We start from the raw sequence: 8,380 nt of genomic DNA, 5'->3' as shown, positions 1-8,380 counted from the left end.
GGGAAAGAGATGGACTAGTGATGGGTGAGACTATGAACAGGGAGACCTGGAGACAGGAGGTTATTGTGTAAGCAGGGGAGAATTGAGGGCCTAGAGTAAGGGTGGAGGAAAAGAGTAGAATCAAGGAAGATTCAAAGGTAAACTTTTATTTTTATTTATTTTTAAATTTTTTTTGCAGTACGCAGGCCTCTCACTGGTCCAGCCTCTCCCTCTGCAGAGCACAGGCTCCGGACGCGCAGGCTCAGTGGCCATGGCTCACGGGCCCAGCTGCTCCGCGGCACGTGAGATCTTCCTGGCCCGCGGCACGAACCCTCATCCCGTGCATCGGCAGGCGGACTCCCAACCACTGTGCCACCAGGGAAGCCCTCAAAGGTAAACTTAGTAAGGCATGTTGTGGGCTTCCCTGGTGGCACAGTGGTTAAAAGTCCACCTGCCAATGCAGGGGACATGGGTTTGAGCCCTGGTCCGGGAAGATCCCACATGCCACGGAGCAACTAAGCCTGTGTGCCACAACTACTGAGCCTGCGCACCTAGAGCCCATGCTCCACAGCAGGAGAAGCCACGGCAATGAGAAGCCTGCGACCGCAACGAAGAATAGCCCCTGCGCGCTGCAACTAGAGAAAATCCGCGTGCAGCAATGAAGACCCAACACAGCCAAAAATAAATAAATAAAATAAATAAATTTATTAAAAAAACCAAAAGCCATGTTGCAATTGACTGTGAGACGTGGAGGTGTATTTGGAGAGAATGATTCTTGGGTTTCTTATGTGGCATCTGGGTTGATTGGTGGATTATCTGAGATTCAGTTTCCTCATCTGTAAAATGGGAAAAATGCTTCACAGATAACAGTACATTCAAATCTCTGAGCACAGGCATGTGGTTGGGACTCAGTAAATACTTATCCTTTTTGCTTTGCCCCATTTTGTTTCTGTTTTTCCATTCTCTAAATGTAGGTCTTCCTTTGGTTCTACCTTCAGAATGCTTTTCTTTGCTGTGTCCCACAGTTCCCACTGTCATCCCCATGCAGATGACCCCCAGATCTCTCTCTTCACCCTGATCTCTCTCGTTTTAATTGAAGTGAAATTTACATAATAAAACGAACCATTTTAAGGTGAACAATTCAGGGGCGTTTAGTACATTCACAGTGTTGTGCACAACTACCCCTATTTGGTTCCAAAATATTTTCATCACTCTGAAGGAAAACCCATGCCCATTAAGCAGTAAGCTCCCCATAAGCTCCCCATTCCCCCCTCCTCCACATCCTGGCAACCAGCAATCTTTGCCCTACCTCTATGGATTTGCATATTATAGATATTTCATATGAATGGAGTCATACAGTCCTTTGTGACTTGCTTCTTTCACTTAGCATAATGTTTTCAAGGTTCATCAGTAGTGTTAGCATGTATCAGTATTTCATTCTTTTTTTTTTGCGGTACGCGGGCCTCTCACTGTTGCGGCCTCTCCCGTTGCGGAGCACAGGCTCCGGACGCGCAGGCTCAGCGGCCATGGCTCATGGGCCCAGCCGCTCCACGGCACGTGGGATCTTCCTGGACCGGGGCACGAACCCGTGTCCCCTGCATCGGCAGGCGGACTCTCAACCACTGCGCCACAAGGGAAGCCCTCCATAGGCCTTTTAATGGCACTGTCACTTCCTCAACCACTCTGGCTTATAAATTCATCTTCTCTAGTGGAAAAAGCACATCTACGTCTGGTGGTTCCTAGTTTCCTGGAGTCTTTTTTTTGTGTGTGTGTGGCCTGCGTTGGGTCTTTGTTGCTGTGCACGGGCTTTCTCTAGTTGCGGCGAGCAGGGGCTACTCTTCGTTGCAGTATGCAGGCTTCTCATTGCGGTGGCTTCCCTTGTTGCGGAATGGGCTCTAGGCACGTGGGCTTCAGTAGTTGCAGCATGCAGGCTCAGTAGTTGAGGCGCATGGGCTTAGTTGCTCTGTGGCATGTGGGATCTTCCTGGACCAGTGCTTGAACCCGTGCCCCCTGCATTGGCAGGTGGATTCTTAACCACTGTGCCATGGGGGAAGCCCTTCCAGAGTCATTTTGACGTCTCTCTCTCTCTCTCTCTCTCTCTCTCTCATTTCCTCACATCCAGTGAAAATTCAGGCTCTGTTTACTCACCTCTGTAACGTTGTACACATGTTTCCTTTCTCATCCCCATTGTTACCACCGTCCTTCATGCCTTCATTACTCCCACCTGAACCAGAACAGTAGTTCTCTGATTTCTCTCCCTTTTGATCCATCCTGACGGCAGCTTCCAGACTGAGCTTCTGGAGACTCTGATTCGATCCTGACTCTCACCCTGTTGAGGATCTTCAGTGAGATCTGCACGCCCGCTGGATCAAGCTGAGCTTGCAAGCTTGTCGTTAAGGCACTGCACGTCCAAGCCGAGTGTGCCTCTCCAGCTCTGTCTCCCTACATCCTTGTCGAAAACTGAGACAGTTTTCTGCACCTTTGGCATTACCCTTGTGTCTTCCCTTTCGGGAACTGTATTGTTCTCCAAGGCACAGTTCATGAATCTTGCCTGACTTTCATCAAACCAGATAATTCTCATTCCTCATATCCTGTAGGACTTTGTGCTTACTTTTTACTTATTTATTTTATTGAAGTATAGGTGATTTGCAATGTTTCATGTGTACAGAAATGTGATTCCGTTATATATATATGTACACACACACACATACACTTTATCAGGTTCTTTTCCATTATAGGTTATTATAAGGTATTGAATATAGTTCCCTGTGCTGTACAGTAGGTCCTTGTTGTTTATCTAGTTTATATATAGTAGTGTGTATATGTTAATCCCATACTCCTAATTTATCTCTCCCCTCCCTCCATCAATCACTATCCCCTTTGGTAAGCATAAGTTTGTTTTCTATGTCTGAGTCTATTTCTGTTTTGTTTTTTTTTAACTTTTTATTTTATATTGGAGTATAGTTGATTAACAATGTTGTGATAGTTTCAGGTGTACAGCAAAGTGATTCAGTTATACATATACATGTATCTATTCTTTTTCAAATTCTTTTCCCATTTAGGTTCTTACATAATATTGAGCAGAGTTCTCTGTGTTATACAGTAGGTCCTTGTTGGTTATCCATTTTAATTATAGCAGTGCATGCATGTCAATCCCAAATTCCCGAACTATCCCTTCCCCCCACCCTTCCCCCTTGGTAACCATAAGTTCCTTCTCTAAGTCTGTGAGTCTGTTTCTGTTTTGTAAATAAGTTCATTTGTATCATTTTTTAAGATTCCATGTATAAGTGATACCATATGGTGTTTGTCTTTCTCTGTCTGACTTCACTCAGTAAGATACTCTCTGGGTCCACCCGTGTTGCTACAGATGGCATTATTTCATTCTTTTTTATGGCTGAGTCATATTCCATTGTATATATACACACCATATCTTTTTTTTTTTTGGCCACGCCGCATGGCTTGTGGGATCTTAGTTCCCCGACTAGGGATTGAACCCATGCCCCCTGAAATGGAAGCGCAGAGTCCTAAACACTGGATCACCAGGGAATTCCCAATATACCATATCTTCTTTATCCATTCATCTGTCCATGGACATTCAGGTTGCTTCCATGTCTTGGCTATTGTAAATAGTGCTGTGGTGAACATTGGGGTGCTGCATGTATCTTTTCGAGTTAGAGTTTTCATTTTTTCCGGATATATGCCCAGGAGTAGGATTGCTAGATCATATGGTAACTCTATGTTTAGTTACTTTGTGTAAAATGATTTGTGTACATATCTTATCTCTCCTACGAGATTTACTCTCCTTGAGGGTGCCTCCTTCATCTCTGTAACACCCACGATGTCCTCCCTCATATCCAATAAATATTTGTTGAGGAATATCCTACATTTCTCATCTTCCTGAAGCATGAGCTTTGCTTTTCCAAATGCCCATCCCCAAAGGTCTGTGACACAGGCAGTGGTGAGAGGATGAAGGACGACTGACTTTCTCCTGTGGATCTTATAATTTAATACAGAGTAGTATGAGGATATTACAAAGACTCTTTCTTATTTAAATTCCTGGTAACTGAGTCCCATAGCATTTGGTGAGTTTGGTATAGTCTGTACAGCACTTAACTCTTTATATGGCTTGCATGGATGTAAGTCATCATAGGCTGCATGGGAGCTAGAAAGATGGAGAAATTAATCCAAGTGCTGTGCAGTTATATAGAGCTGTAGGTACCAGTCTGATTTTTCCCTGTAGAATTTAGAACTTAAATTTACATAATTCTTGGGGACTTTCAGTCAAAATAAATAGCCAGGTGATTCATTTGGGAAATTCTACAAGGTATGCCCTGCCCTCCCCTGCTCCTCCCTGGAACAGCTTCTCAGCAAGGCCGCCTCAGCTGGGCTTGGACGGAGGTGGCTCTCTGTCCTAGCCTCCTATCGGTGATTTCCAGGAACTGCGAAGGGGTGCAGGAAGAATAGAAAGCATTAGGTAGTTTCTGTCTTGGGCTTTAAAAAAACGAAAATACTCAGTTCCTATAGCACTCGTCTCCTGGCAGCCAGACAGGGAAGGAGAGAAACTGTGAAGGGTGCCAGGGTGCCAACAAGAGCATCCGTGTCCTTGGCAGCGCTCAGAATAGCAGTCAGGCTCTCAGTGATTCATCGCACGCAGGCCTGCCCACTCGTGGTCCAAGCGGTTGTGCACAGGGTGAGTCAGGCCTCCCGCGGCTTCCTCCCCGACTGCGATTCTGTGTCCTCCCCAGTCTCCCTGGGCTGGGAGCGGAGGGGAGGCCCGTGATGCAGGAGGCTGTGCCAGTGAGGAGAGGGTGCCTGTTCTGGACTGTTCCTTCCTGAAGGGTTTCCTGCTCCCGTCTGCACTAAGCCCTAGGGAAATTTGGAGAAGAGGAATCCTGATATTTGGAAGAGAGGGTAGTTTAGGGGCCTGTCTAAAATCGGGGCCACTTTGCCCCACTGAGCTGAACAGTGCTCCTACGTTGACCCTACAGTAGTCCTCATTGTGATGTCCTGCCCTGTCCAATTGGATGGGCGTTCTGTTCTCTAGCTTTGTCCCAGTCTCTTCTCTCTCTCTCTTTTTTTTTTTTTTGCGGTACGCGGGCCTCTCACTGTTGTGGCCTCTCCCGTTGCGGAGCACAGGCTCCGGACGCACAGGCTCTGCGGCCATGGCTCACGGGCCCAGCCGCTCCGCGGCACGTGGGATCTTCCCGTGTCCCCTGCACTGACAGGCGGATTCTTAACCACTGCGCCACCAGGGAAGTCCTATGTTTGGTTTCTATCACCCTGCTCTCTTTTCAGGAAGCTTCTTTCACGTAAGAGATGAGAGGAAGCCACCGCCAGGAAGACCTGTGCTCTGAGTTGTTTTATTAAAGCGGGAAGGGGTTTCCTTGAATTATCCACATGCTCTTCCCTAGAGCGGTGCCTGTATCATCTGGAATTTATTCTAAGTCCTGGGAGGAACCTGCCCTCTGCAGTCCCTCAGGGCTCAGCTCCTCCGGCTCTGTCCCCACCTTCCCAAACCCATTCTTGCTGGCGCCCACCTGCCTTTCTCCTGGTTGTGTCATTTCCCAGCAAGTGGCTCCTTTTCTTGTCAGCTCCTTGGCTTGTAGGGCAGGAGAAGGGAATGGTATACTCCTTGCCCCCTAGAGATGCTTCCCTTCATTCCACAAGTAATTAGTGAGCACCTGCTATGTGCTGGATTCCCTGATTATACCACCTGTCGTCACCATGTCTGTCTACCGACTTCAAGAAGTTCTCCCTCTTCCCTACTGAGTTCAGTGCTGGACTGATAGTGTCCCACCCTCTTTACTGCCATCACTGCCAAGGAATGGAATGTCCATGTTACTGACCACCCAAACATCCCACCCTTCTCGTTTTCTAGACTTCCTAACTCTAGTGCCTCCTTTTTCAGGACGCTGCAGTCACCCATGACGACATTAGGCTTATTGCACTTCGTAATCATGTGGCACTGTTCCTCCTCCAACCTTTTCAGCTCAAAAATCTCTCTGACCACGTTTCACAGGATTGACAGGCTATGATCCTGGCTCTCCTCTCCTTTCCCTTGCCTTTGACAGACATCACTAATTTATGGCCAAGGCACTGAGTCCAACTGAGCCTGGACACAGCCTTGAAAGTCTTCCTCAACATGAACCACTAATGTCACTACATATTAACATATTTGGTCTAAGAGGTTACAACAATTTTCAAAGCATTTTAGGACCACAACCTCTTTCTGTCTTTCCCACCTCCACTCACCATGACCTTCAGGCCCTGGATCTCTCATTCTCCCAGTCTAGGTTGCCTTCTCTTGTTTCTTTGCAAAGCTCAGAAAACCCCATGGTTGACCATTTCAAAAATGTGCTTTCTATGATCCAAGAATGCCTCACTCCTTGGATTTTTATTACACAAATCTTAAGCATACTTAGAACCACCCTCTCAATGCCATAGCTTTTCCCTCTCTCACCCTGAGAGTGCCAGGCATTGATGGCTGGGCCACCAGGTGAGTTTGCTGCACATGTGTGCTCTCCAGCCTCATCTGGGACCCAGTGACACTCGGCAGTCATTTAATTCCTCCTCTCGTGGCTCCCTGTGTCACCTTCTGTAGTAGACGTGCCCTTGTTGAACCATCAGAATCACTCCTGGCCCGTCTCCTGAAGCAGATGACTTCATTTCTTATCTTATCGATAAGTGTGGAGCCATCTTCCTTCTCCACTAAAAAATTGTCTCTTCGAATGGATAAAGAAGATGTGGTACATATATACAATGGAACATTACCCAGCCATAAAAAGGAATGAAATTGGGTCATTTGTAGAGACATGGATGGATCTAGAGACTGTCATACAGAGTGATGTAAGTCAGAAAGAGAAAAACAAATATCGTATATTAAGGCATATATGGGGAACCTAGAAAAATGGTACAGGTGAACCGGTTTGCAGGGCAGAAATAGAGACACAGATGTACAGAACAAACGTATGGACACCAAGGGAGGAAAGTGGGGGTGGTGGTAGTGGTGATGGGATGAATTGGGAGATTGGGATGGACATATATATACTAATATACTAATATGTATAAAATAGATAACTAATAAGAACCTGCTGTATACAAAAATAAATGAAATGAAATTCAAAAAAAAGTTTATTCATCCAAAATGCAAAAAGTTAAATGTATATATTTTTAAAAAAATTGTCTCTTTACTTTCTCCCACCCTTTCCCCCTTCACTTCTGTCTACATCATCCTGACCCTGTGCCAGGTTTCTCCACCCTGCTCCCTCTTATCTTCTTCTGCCCCATCACTTCACTCTTCTTTCTTTCTCTAATCTCCAGTCTCCCACAGGGCACCAATTCTTTCTCGTCCTTCAGTCTCTCCTAACCTAAAAACACAGACAAAAACCACGAATCAAAATGATGCCGCAAAACCTCTCCCCTCAACATACAACCCTCTCTCTTCATCTTCACTGTTAAATGAATTGAAAATCATCTATACCCTAAATAATGCGCCATCACCTTCTGCCCCGTTCTAACCCTCCCTCTCCACTTGCAGCCATCGGCTTCTATGCATTACCCTCCAAGGAGCCCCCTTCCCGTCCCCACTTGCTCCTTCATTCCCATCCTGTGGCCACTAGTCAGGTTCAGACCTTCCTTATCTCTCACCTGGCTCTTTAGGGGCCTCTGTCTCTTCTTTTCAATATATTTTGTACACCAATGCCTAGCTAATCAATCTCAGGGACAACTTTGAGAACTTCGTTCTTCTGCTCAAAATTAAATGGAAAATTCTTGATTTAGCAATCATGGCATCCTGTTCCCGGTCGCCTCCTACCTTTCCAGCTACCTCTCTAATTGGACTGGACTCCATACTAAAATATACCCTCTGTTGTTCTTCCTCTAAACCTTGACTCAAGCTGCTTCTTCTGGAGCAGCCTCACCTTCTTACCTGTCTTTCAAAGCTCAGCTCAAGTTCCATTACCTTCATGAATCCTTTAGAGAGTCCCATGACCAGGTGTTATCTCCCCTCTGAATTTCTTTCTTTTTTTTTTTTTTAATCTACCAAGCTCATTTTATTTTATTTTTTATAAATTTATTTATTTATTTGGCTGCGTTGGGTTTTTGTTGCTGCACGCCGGCTTTCTCTAGTTGTGGCGAGCGGGGGCTACTCTTTGTTGCGGTGTGCAGGCTTCTCATTGCGGTGGCTTCTCTTGTTGTGGAGCATGGGCTCTAGGCGCGTGGTCTTCATAGTTGTGGCTCACAGGCTCTAGAGCGCAGGCTCAGTAGTTGTGGTGCACGGGCTTAGTTGCTCTGTGGCATGTGGGATCTTCCCGGACCAGGACTCGAACCCGTGTCCCCGGCATTGGCAGGTGGATTCTTAACCACTGCGCCACCAGGGAAGTCCCCATCTCAACCATTTTTT

The sequence above is a fragment of the Lipotes vexillifer genome, unplaced genomic scaffold (genome assembly GCF_000442215.2).
Source record: "Lipotes vexillifer unplaced genomic scaffold, Lipotes_vexillifer_v1.1 scaffold71, whole genome shotgun sequence".
Taxonomy (NCBI): domain Eukaryota; kingdom Metazoa; phylum Chordata; class Mammalia; order Artiodactyla; family Lipotidae; genus Lipotes; species Lipotes vexillifer.
The sequence above is the reverse complement of the archived record's forward strand: the minus strand, read 5'-3'. Positions refer to the sequence as shown.